The sequence below is a fragment of the Phacochoerus africanus genome, chromosome 1, assembly GCF_016906955.1.
Source record: "Phacochoerus africanus isolate WHEZ1 chromosome 1, ROS_Pafr_v1, whole genome shotgun sequence".
Classification (NCBI taxonomy): domain Eukaryota; kingdom Metazoa; phylum Chordata; class Mammalia; order Artiodactyla; family Suidae; genus Phacochoerus; species Phacochoerus africanus.
This window is the reverse complement of record NC_062544.1, coordinates 55,470,907-55,483,302: the sequence shown is the minus strand read 5'-3', so window position 1 is coordinate 55,483,302 and position 12,396 is coordinate 55,470,907. Positions and strand designations below refer to the sequence as shown.

General features: G+C 42.2%; 1 protein-coding gene across 3 annotated transcripts in view; it reads right to left on the bottom strand.

Annotated features, from left to right (window-relative positions):
- Window positions 1-11,255, bottom strand: part of DAB2 (DAB adaptor protein 2) — a 55,303-nt gene extending 44,048 nt beyond the window's left edge. Inside the window, exon 1 of one of the 3 annotated variants that reach the window (XM_047766626.1) lies at window positions 10,691-11,255. The gene's annotated coding sequence lies outside the window, so the exon portion shown is untranslated. The remainder of the gene's footprint in view (window positions 1-10,690) is intronic. The other 2 variants (XM_047766606.1, XM_047766637.1) reach the window with 2 other exon arrangements.
- Between the last annotated feature and the right edge of the window lie 1,141 nt (window positions 11,256-12,396).

Genomic DNA, 12,396 nt, shown 5'->3' with positions numbered 1-12,396 from the left:
ACACTGTCTTAGAGTTTAACTGATGCTTATGTATCCAAAGTTGTTGAGAAAAGCTTCTGATGTATTACAACAAGTGAGCATAAGTTTTGAATCAAATGCTCATGAGGGTTTGAAAAAACTTTTATGCTAGGATTTTAAAGTTGGTCGGAGTGTGGTCTATAGCCGATTTCAGACTGGTTTTCTTAGATCCAATGGGGTCTGTGTAGACAGGAACAAGTTGGCAACCTAATTAAAGCATTTAAAGAACCTAATGATTATCAATTTTTACCTACAATATAGCTGCACACACAAATTAAAAAAAAAAAAAAACAGTTTTCCTTGATTTGAGCAGAAACTGTATTCTATCAAAGGGATAACTTTAATTATCCAGTACCAAGCCAAAGTTTTCATCTGTTTTCTCAGTTTTTATTAGTTGTTTAGTAAATGGTTTGGTAGATGCTTTTAAAAGGAGAACAGGAGGAGAGTAAAAAGTTGTCCTTGGATGAAAGATCAGGTTGAAAACTATTCACCAGTATGATCATTATCAGCCAGGTAATTATACCCATTGGGTCAGAGAGATGTGTGCACCATGATGAACACTCCAGTGGTACGAGTTTAACCAAGGACTTGAAAAAAACCACACCATCTGGAGAATTTCAGTAACAGCTTGTCTGCCTTTCTCAGGCCCTGAGTAGCTATAAACTAGAGGAACATAGAGATCTTGCTCATTATAAATAACTTTAAGGTTAAAAAAAAAAGACTCAGAACTTTTTTGCTTATGTCAACAGATAAGGCAAGCTGAAGTTCCCCATTTTGCTCACTTTATAATAAATTCCAGTCAATGTTGCAGACAGTAGCTTGAATCACTTATTCACCTGATGATCTAGTTAGTGTTTATTGAATACCTACTATGTGCCAAGCACTGTATAATGCTACAGACTGACAAAAGTAGATATGGTCTCTACTCTCAAGGGCTTACAGTATAGGCAGGGAAGAGAGAATAGCAAGGAATAATTGCAACTGGTGTTAAGAGGAAATGTTTCTGATTAGGGTAGAAAGTTTCACTGCCATTAATAATGTTTATGAGAAGACAAAATCGGACCACTTCAAGGACCTCTACAAATTGTTTTCTTATTAATACTAACCAGGGAAACATGCAAACTTTGTCTTAATCACTGTCTTCAAGAGACAGTTTTAAAATGATGACACTTACTTAAAACATTAATTAGATGGGGATATTTACACTGAATATTTGGGAATCTCCTATAACAATATTGCAACCGGAAGAGCATCTATGTGGCAGAACCAGTGGGAAGAAAAGAAAAAATCTTGTGACATGCTAGGTTATTCAGAAATGTCAGTGATGCTCCTGCAACGGTGTCTTAAAATCCAAAGTTCTGAACTGACACCATTTTCATAAACACAGGAAAGAAACACTGTGCTCATTTGGTATCAGTTTTGTCACTGAATTTGCACAAGCAATTCAGAGATGACACAAACCTCTATATTCTAGAACTACACGTTCTGTGGCACTCTTAATTACCAGATTTTTCTAAGGGTACAGCAGTGTCAACTTCAGATCAGACCAAACTACTGAACTCCAGGTTTAAAAGAAGCAATATTTTAAAAACATTAACTATGGGCCCCTACTAGTGGCTTTAGTTATTTAAGGAGCACTACTTTGTTTACAAGAGCATTAGCAGGAGAATATTCAGTAACATTTGGTTAAGTTTAGCCTTCATCAAGGAAATGGAAGGCTGAGTTTATTATCACCCCAGATAGTAAGGCCCTCAGCAAGTTTGGCTGCATGATATATAAGAATCCAGATCCTCAAACAGAGCACAGTTGCATTCACTGTTTCTACTAAAGTTCTTATTTAGAAAGCCAAATATTTATATCTCTACCCACTATCTGGCAACGGACCTACAGATTTTCTTTTGTTCATGGATCTACCTAAAAGATCAACAACAGTACTGTCTGTAGCTTAGAATGAACTTAAGATTTTATCTTAGACTATTCATATATCTACTGAATCTGGCAAACTCTTGACCCTCTATTTTCCATAATTACCCTTTATTTCCACATCTTTCCTCCCTTCCCACTAAAAAAAAAAAAAAAAAATTTTTTTTTACTTCCTTGTTATGGCATTCCTCCCCAATCTTGCCTCAGAGCCATTCCAAATTCCTGCCTCCAAAAGAGCTATATTACCTTGTGTCATATACCTTGTTCCTCCAACACCTATTACAATGTTATTTTTATATTTTCTAGGCACACCACACAAGTATTTCATAATACATTTAGCATACTTGAAGTAGAAAACTCTGGGATGAATTCTTCCTTCCATCTTCTCAAAAGGATCCAATGAGAATCTAAGCATTAAGAGACTCAAGTTAAACCTGATCTACTTTTCATGGCTGAATTCTTACAGCAGTACCCTATCAGACCCCATGGTCTTCCTAAATTTGTATTCATCGGGAGCAGTGATCAATTCCTCTACTCACAGTCAAGGTGAGATTCAAAGTCTTTCATACTTTGAAATCATAGAAGGGTCATCTGTTCCCTAGAGAAGCCGATCTCTTCCACTTGCCCTGCACACACACACACACACACACACACACACACACACACACACACGATGCCTTCTGTTGTTACTTCCCTAGCCTGTAATACTACTGCCTTCACCTACTGAATTCCTATCTGTCAATCAAAGTCCACTCCAGGCACATTATCTTAGGTCTTCACTGGCCTCCCTCCAGCCTCACCATTTCGCTACATATACCATGACCTATAGTTGCCCTTAGAGTTATGTAGAACTCTTCCCCTCACTCAATGAAGTTCTGAGGGCAGGGAATCATTTATCCTACCTTTCTAGCCCCCACAGTCTGGTAGAGAGCAAGGCAGGTAAGACATTAGAGGTAATACAGAGTTGCCCTTTGCTCCTGAAGATTAAATTTTTATTTTGCTGATATTTCGTGAAATATAGGTTTTTCTTCAACTGCTAAGCAATCACCACTCAAACTCATCCTGCCAATGTAGCCGGATAAATTGAGGAGTCAGCACTCTGTTTTCCTGATTTAATAAAGAAATCTACTGCTTAGCAGATAAAGACCTGAGTCCTTGCCCTGACATTAAAAGCTCAGTGGAACCCATTCCTCCTTTCCAAATGATATCATCCTTACCTGTCTCCTGCCTGTACTTTCTCTTGGCCAAACTGGCCAATCAGTATTCTTTGGACATTGCTCTGCATCATGTGCTTATAAGCTTCCATCTAAAATGCATTTCTATTTCTATATTTGCTGATCTGACTTCTACCATCCCTTTAAAGGCCAAGTCCATTACCACACCCATGCTTTTTTTTTTTTCTCTAGATCCTACCCTGTACCACTTAATTATAATAAAACCATATGTTAGTTGAGCAGTTGTCATTTTTTCTAAATTTCTTACAGCAATTGTTGCTGGTTATGTGTTCCCTAGAACGTGTTAGGTAAATACGTTCATCCAACTTTCAGTCACAACCAAAGAAAAATTTGACCAGCTAGACAAGTCAGAAACCTCAAAAACAAGTTATCAGGCAGTGAAGCAAGCATCTATGCATCAATACATCCTTCAGAAGACAGCCTGGACATTATAAAACTATCATTTCACTTTAAGTACATGAATGTTTCTTAAAAGCCTCAGCTATAGTTAAACCTTGATCTGGGCAGAAATCAATATTCCATCTCCTTATTGTCAACAGCTATAGATGGAAGAGCCTCTTCTATCAGTGGTTACGTATTTGTTTTCTACTTCAAAAATGGGATTTTCTTTAAGATGTTTGACTTTAGAGGCAAAGATTGAAAAAAGAAACTCCAAGCAAAACCAAATAACACCACCATCACCCAACGCTGATGTAGTAAAGCATGGCTGACATCTTCCTTTAAGATATTTGAGCACCTACTACGTGTGCCATTCCAACTTCTGATCCAGAAGTAAGTTATTTGTTTCCCATCTGGATTAGCATTGTGCCCCAAGGCCAGAATGGTTCAGCATTCTTCATAGGTCGATGCAAGCGCTCAGACAAATATTTAAATGCATTTGGCTTAATTCTGCTACACTAAATGGCAACACAAAACACTTTAGCATCTGTATTACATATTATAGATTAGAACAGGTCTTGGCCCCTTAATAGGACACTTAAAATATGAAAAATAAGTGAGGTCATGTGAGTGAAATGTTTAGAACAAGGAGGGCAGCTACATCCAACATGGTTACTTCAATGAAGTTACTCTTCGCTTTCCAGTTATTTGGGTATGGATCAGTTCTAGACATCAGGGGCTCAATTGTCCTGCCCAGAGGAGATTTAATGGTACCTTAAGAGGTAACATCTAAGTGCTTGCACTGGTTTATGAAGCATTGCCACATTTTCTTGCTTGACTCTCACACTTAATAGTTCCACAGTATGTAAGAAAGATGGTCTTCTCATTTTCAGCCTGGATGTGTCCACCTCTAGAGTCTAGCTTGCCTAAAGACCACAGACAATGAGAACAAAACCATTTTCCATCATTAGCTTAGTTATAAGTAATTTCTTTATGGCTTCTCCTTTAATTTCGATTTGGAGGCAACTCATTTCACTGATGGAGAAAATGAAGCTCAACTGTTATATCTCGTCTTAAATAGCAAAGCTGGGTTGTGGACAGTCATTTGTAGTTCAAAGTCCATGCTCTTCACCACTAACCTATGTTGCTTCTTCAAAGCCAGAATTTCAGTTCTCTCCTTCTAAGGGCATACCCTTGTGTCTTTCAGTTTAAGGTGTGATCTCTGCTAAACATTAGTCTCTGATTAACATCAGTCTTTCTTAGGACTGTTCTGCAAGGTGACTAATGGTCAGAGCCATTGAGTAGCATGCCTGAGGAATGGCAGCACTGTCATTCCACTGCAGACCCACGGTCTACATTCTTTACTTCACACAATGTAGACTTTCTTCTAGGTATCTCTTCACTGGGATTTCTGCCATTGCTAGCCTAGCAACGTACTTCACAACTAGGTATTTACTAAATACTCAGATAAATATCAAGATTTGAATCTTAAAGATTTATGCTTGAATCCTAGCTCTACCACTTATAGATATGACCTTGGGCAAGCGGATATCTACTGATCATACTGGGGTTAAGAAATGGAGATATCTCTTCTACCTTAAGTTATTTAAAGTGAAAGTCAAATGGGAGAATGGGACAGTACTTCATAAACCATAAACACGAAGCGCTGTAGATTCCTTTACTGTTAAGGAGAGGCCTTCATGGGCACTTTGGCATGGCTTGAAAAAACAAAATAAAAAGTTTTATAGGTTAGAGAAAACTATCTGGTTTAAAGGTAATGATCTAGTTTGCAGATTTTTTTTTTTTTAAAGACTTAACTGGGATAGTCTCCTAATAAATGCAAATTAATTATATTTTGAAAAACTCTCAAATGGGAGTTCTTTTGTGGTGCATTGGGCCAAGGATCCAGTGTTGTCACTGTTGTGGCTCTGTCATGGCATAGGTTTGATCCCTTGCCTGGGAACTTCCACATGCTCTGGGAGAGGCCAAAAAATAAAAATAAAAATAAAAAACCCAAAGGAAAGGAAAAAATTTGGAAACAAGCTGATAATATGAAACTAAGGAGGAGATTGGTTTTCCAAGAATCGAGAAAGAAATACTTAAGATAGTAGGAAAAATGTAAAGGTCTCTGCTTTTTCATCTTTATGAGTTATGTTTAAATGCTTTGCTTTATTACTTTCATGGCTGTAGGAATTCAGTTACTTTGTTATGCTTTCCACTGAACAACTGAATTATGAACATTACTCTTCGGTTATATGAAGGGCTTGTTGAAATACAGCTGGATGGGTCCTACTACTCATATTTGGTTCAGTGGATCTGGGATGGGAACAGAGAATTTGCATTTCTAACAAGTTCCCAAGTGATGCTGATGTAGCTGGTCTGGGGACCACACTCTAAGAACCAGAACCAGTCTTAGCTGAGTTCTCTCTGGTCATGAACTACATTTAGCTAACTAAGTGTCCCACTTTTTTTTTTTTTTTTGTCTTTTTAGGGCCATACCCGCAGCATATGGAGGTTCCCAGACTAGGGGTGAAGTTGAAGCTACAGCTGCAGGCCTACACCACAGCCACAGTAACGTGGGATCTGAGCCGCATCTTCGACCTACACCATAGATCATGGCAATACCAGATCCTTACCCTACTGAGCGGGGTCAGGAATCGAACCCAAGTCCTCGTGGATAATAGGTTCATTAACTGCTGAGTCACAACAGGAACTCCCAAGTGTCCCATCTTGAAAGAATGAATGAATTTAACAGTTAAATGAGAACTTATGGCAGTTCATCTGTTACATGAAGATCTAAGTCTGCATCATATTGCTAAGGAGAAGTAAGATAGCTTTTTATCCAGAGAAAATATTAAGCCATAAACCCCTCACTCCAGTCCCTTCCAGGCTGGAGAACGTTCCAAACCCAGCTTTTCCAGTCTTCTTACTTCCTAATCTACCTGCTCCTTTTTCTCCGTCGTTACCTAAAAATCTAAGTGACAGCGCTCATGCATTCTGCCTCCTGGTAACGTCCCTGCAGGTGACACTCACTCAGCACCACCCCATTCCACCCCCCAGTTTACTCAAAATTTTACAGTAGCTAAAGGTCACTTGCCGCTAGCTAGCTTAGGGGCTAAGTTATAAGTTATGGCAGCAGAGAAACATTGCCAGGCTGCTTCTATATTGAGACAATAGCTTTTATGTTCCTGAAGCTTCATAAGCCCTACTGTTTCTCTATTACAACAATGTAGGAATTAGCACGAATTTGAACATTTGGAGTAAAATTTTAGATTAGAATAAGTTGGGAAGAAGAGGAAAAGGATAAGCTGGGTAGAGAGGAGATACTACCTCACTTTATGAAAAAGTAACTTCCATTTTCAGACCAGGAAGCAATTTGTTCAGATTTTGCTTACCCTGGAGTCTCAGGCTTCCTTCCAAGGTAGGAGAAAGAGTCAGGAAGGGGAGTAACCATGGCAACCTGCCCAGCTATGAGGGCAAGGACAGTATGGGGCTCTACTGACTCAGACTTTATTTCTAGCCGAGTCCCTCAGTTTAGTCCGGGTGGTCCCTCCTTTCCCACTTCCTTCTGCTATGATGCTGACTTCAGGGGGAAGGATTGCTCCCTTTCTGTAGAGAGTCTGGGGGCAGGGGAGGGAGGTGGGAAAGACTTAAATGAGACCAGAGGAGGTCAGCTTGACCAAACTAAACTGCAGGCGCCAGGCAGAGAACAGAGAGTAACTCTCAGTCCGTTTCGCATAAGCCCAGCAAACTCCCTGGCTTTGTTAATATTAGGTGCTTAAGTGATTAACATTTTTCAGGTAGGCGGGTGGGGTCCAACTTTGACAAAGAAATTCCCTATTCCACTGTCAGTTTTCACCAAGGTACATAATTCAGTGGTTCAGTGGTTCAGGGAGCAAAATGAAAACAAAACATAAAATAAAGCATTCTAAGCACATTAGATTACCAGTCTTCCCAATAAGCCTTGGGGGTAGATATTATTATTCTTTCCAGATAAGAAAGCTTAAGTACAGAGAGATGATGCAATCTGCTCATGGTCACATGAGCACCAGTGCTGTCTGTGGGATCTGAACTGAGGCAATGGGGCTCCAGAACCCACGCTCTCAACCACCACTCCCACCACTCAGCTGTGCTAGGTGGGAAGGGGAAGCCAGCCTGTGTGCTTGCCCCTTATGTCCATACTTAGCGTTATTTGTTCCCCTCACCAGAAATTAGCATGTCCTCTGTAGAAGGGGACTAGATGGCCTCCTTTCCTTCTGAGTCACAGGACTAATCCAGGCAGGATACATTACCATGAGTTAGGTTTCCCTTAAGCCGACAAGATCTGACACTACAGCTATTTCAACTAAATGTGACTCCTGCTTACCTCTGTGCAGTTCAGTGGCACAGCTTCGACTTTAGAATTACACAGCAGCCCTCAAGAATTTTCAAATACCACATCCTGTTACACAGGTGTTTCATACTGCCAGTCGAGTTCTCATTCTGGTTCTGCCTGGAGGGTAGAACACCTTATGCGCTTGGTCAAATATCAAAACCTCCCCAACCAGTCCACTTTCAAGCCTTCCACTGGCCATTAGGGCAACTTAACACCCTGGAGAGCTCTGTTTTTGGCACCCTTCTCAAGTCTTTCAGCATCTTATTTTTGTCTCCAAGAAAAGCATTAATTAAATCCTCAAGTCAGGAGAGACTGAGGAAGGGAAACACATGAAACCTTCAAAGCTATTCTGGTAAAAAATATTGGTGGTAGCAAGGACAGGCTTACAGACATATGAGGGGAGAAGGAGAAATGAAGCAGTGCATACTGGCTGTACCACTAATAGCCTGTATCTTCACAAAGCCTCCTGCTGACCAAGGCTTCTGCCTTCCTGCTTTCTAAATCTTCAGGTAACTGCGGCCGAGGAGGCCCATAAATATCACCCCAACTGGCTGGTCAGTAGCTTCCAGGGATCCCTGGACCCCCTTCATGCCAACGAGCATCTTAAAAGAAATTCCCTTCAACCCAAACAAGATGGCTGAAATCCATTCAACCTCTTGGACAACACAAGTAAGCCTAATGCACAGGAATTTAGGCTTTTAGTTGAATCCACAACGATAAAAAGTTTTGAGTGGAAATGCAGACTCTGGATTCTGCCCTTAACAAATGAGGCGAGGCTTTGAATAAGTGCCATGCTCCTGTCCCTCTCTCACATCGTCAGGAGAAGATCTGATGGGTCCAAGATCATCAGAATGGCAACGACCAGTGTGTCAAGGCTCAAAGTTGGAAGACGTTCCCTTCCCATCTGCCTGTTCTGGACATACATTAAAATGGAGAAGGGTATAGCTTAAGAAGAACTGATTTCTTAGGCAGCCATTTGGATAAGAAGAGACAGGGCCGGGAGTGGGAAGGGAAGGGGAAGTGAAGTTATTCATCACCAATAGGAAAAAAAACGAGACTGCTCTAGGAGGATCCCGATTAGGGATGTAGAAGAAATAACCTGTACCAGAAATACACACTGGGGAAAACCACCAGGCCTCCTTTGTGCTCTCCCAACAAGACTATCCACACTGCACAGGGCACAGTGTATTAAACGTAGCATTGTTTACTGCCACACACCTAGCACTTCAACCAAAAGAGACCTTCCCCAAAGATTAAGGAGAGCTCGATTCCAAATACTCTTGAATTCTCAAGGCAATAAACTTTCTGCTAGTGTCATGGAGGCCTATTTCCCTTCTATGAGGGAGAGGCAGAACCTGGAATGGGCGGAGCACTGGGCCCAGGGGAGGGCAGCCTAACCATGGTCTGGCTGCTGGCTGAAGAAGCCAGGTGGAGGTGTCACAGAGAATGGAGGCAAGCCATTTGGTATCTAAGCTCCCCCATTCCCAGCTAGTTCCTCCTTCCTCAACACCCAGTTGACACTCCTGTGTGGGGAGCCAACCTCAAGACTGCAGGAAGATCAATTATATATCCCATCAAAGCCATTCCAAGAGCCTTATCAGACAGACGTCTTGAAAGCATTTTTGCAGCTGCCTTCTTTGCTCAGCCATTCCTTCTGTTTGAGTGAGTTCTACCTCCTCTCCCCCACTCCAGTGCTTTGCCTGATTAGGGCCAGAAATTTTTTCATTAAGTCACTTTATAGTGCAATAACAACATTTACTATTCATGAAGTCGCCCTTCCATAATTTTTAAGTCTTTCCATGTGTCTGGAAGCTTATTTCTCCTCTTCTCATTTTACAGAGTGCCTCTCTTGCTTCCAAACACAAACTAAAAAGAAAAAGGATAAGATTGGGAGGGGGTGGAGTGGGGGTGTGGAGATAACATCCAGATTCTTTAAGTGTTTTTAATCCAATTAGATTTCCCTTTGGATCCAAACGGCTCCCTGCTAAAACTGACTGTGGACCTGAATTCCAGGCTAAGAATTAAGTCAAGAGGAAAGGGCAGCAGAAACAAATAACAGAGTCAGCTCTATGCTATGAAAACCGCTATGTTGACTGGTGCTCCACCGTTTTAACCCATTCATTTTTTTCCCCCTTTCCTAGAATTCTTACTTAATTTTTCCAGATTACAGAAAGCAGGCAAACAGCATTTAAACGGCGGTCAGAGCTCCAGGGATTTCAAATAAGTTTGTCCAGCCTCTTGGGCAAATACTTTCTTAAGAATGCGGGTGTAAGACAAAGTTCACATTTTAATGCTGTACTCTTGTCAGACACCAGGGAAGGCTTCTTCTGGGCACAAACCAGGTCCCTAGCCTTTGTCACAGGACAAAAATAAACACCCCTGGAGGAGTTAATTAGGCGGTTAGCAGCCACACCAGCGTCCGACCCCGGGTGCCCGCAGAGCTTTTAAAGGAGCACAGAGACACCCACGCGCGCGCGCGAGCACACACACACACACACACACACACACACACACACACACGAAGTGCTTATTAAATGTCACAAGGGGGACATCTGGAGTCCGACCCCAAAGGTAAAAGCATTCCATGGGAGCATTCCTCGGATGTCAGGCCACAAAACCGCCTGTTTGCCCAAGCACCCCGTCTCCTTTCTATGATGCCCCAACAATCCTGCGTCTGTGTCCCGAGGTGGGGAAAAGCAAGGGAGGGAAGGAGGTCGTCAGAAATGGAGCCAAAGGGAAGAAGGCTCGAAAAGCTACTCACAGGCTAGTTAGCGCCTCTGCGATGCGAGCATGACTCCCGGTGCCCGAGCCTCCTGGCTGCCGCGCAGCCGACACGGCGGCCGCGCTTAAATAGCCGCCGGCCCGGGAGCCTCGGAGCCGCGGGCCACTCCCGGCGAGATATGGTTCTAATCAGATGCTGGCAGCTGAGGACTCCCCAGGAATGCGCCGGGATGTTTTTGCTGCCTGGGCTGGGTAACTCCCCCTCAACGTGTCTGCTGAGTCTTCCAAACTTAACTGTTTATTAACTCGAGCTGCGGCCGGCGCTCAGGGGCCGGCTCGCGTCGGCCAGAGCCCCGTCAGCGGGGGGCGATCGCCTGGAGCCCAGCGCGGGGGAGGAGGAAAGAGTCGGGGCGCCGTCCAGAGCCCCGCTCGCGGGGCTGGGGACCAGGCGCTGGGGAGGGTGCGCTTAAGGACAGGAAAGGGAAACTCCGCAGGAAAGGGGTGGGACCCAGCGACCTTCATCTCACAAATTCCTTGTCCGGATTGCCGCTTCCAGTGATGTGGCGTCCCAAATCATCCTAAACCGGTGGGGCCCTTTGAACAAAGGGCTGCCTTCACTCCTGACTTTCCTGGCAAGAGGCAGTGGATACCAGCTCAGATCTGCTGTCTCTACAGTTGCACGTGTGACTGCCCCCTTTAAAGGAATTCCTGTCTCTTTTATGGCAGCTGTGGGTGCACTTAAATTGGTGGGTAATCTGAGTGTATACGTAAAACATACTTTATTTACATATGACATATGATCCTGTATATACAGAAATAAAAACAATACTCTCTCTATGAAACTGATATAAACAAAAATGTTCACATCTATATAACTTATCTAAATAAGCTGTATATTTGATATAAACAGAGAGATTATATACTGGCTTCCCGCACAGTGTGGGCATAACAGGACTTTCTCTGTACCGATTTCCATAGTGTTTCCTGCAACTCTAACAAGTATCTGAATATGAAAAATAAAATGGTTGAAAATATTGCCCTACAGTACTCATCAGTGGAAGGCACTCTATAGCATACCTTAGTGAACCTTAATAAGCTGGGGACTCATTTTCTCCATATTTTAAAATCATGAACAATTGTAAAACATCTTCAGAAGCTTTCTTCCTTTTTGAGAATTATGAAATTATTCTTGTGAAAAGCATGTTTCCCTTTTTTAAAAAAATCTGAAACAGTGTGTACTAAATGTGAAAATATTAAATTATGATTTGGATGGGAAGGGGTTATTGATTTTATTGAGTAAGCAACACACAGGATTTGCATTTTACCTCTGGAAACTGGGGCTTCAAATTGGGCTCATGGGACACCAAGGATGTATTTTGTGGTCCCAGCCTAGTCCTGACTGCAAAGCCAGTGTGTAATTTGGGACAGCTCAGTGTGAGTGACAGTCCCTGCTCTCAAGTAGGTCAGGCTTGGAAAGCTCAGAACTCAGGGGTGCAGAGCAGTAAAGCCTGGTGACAATGAGACCACCATCTCTTTTGGCCTTTACTATTTCTTCTACCTGTACCTGGAAATGTGGGGGCGGGGAGGGTGGTGCTGACAGTTTTCAATATTCCTCCGAAGTAATTTGCTATATTAAAAAAAATGACTTTGTGTGAATGACAGGAAGTAAATAAAATTTGGTTTTAGGACTATATTTACAACATTTATGCAAAGAACTTTAATTCTGGTACATCTTAGGATAGTCTG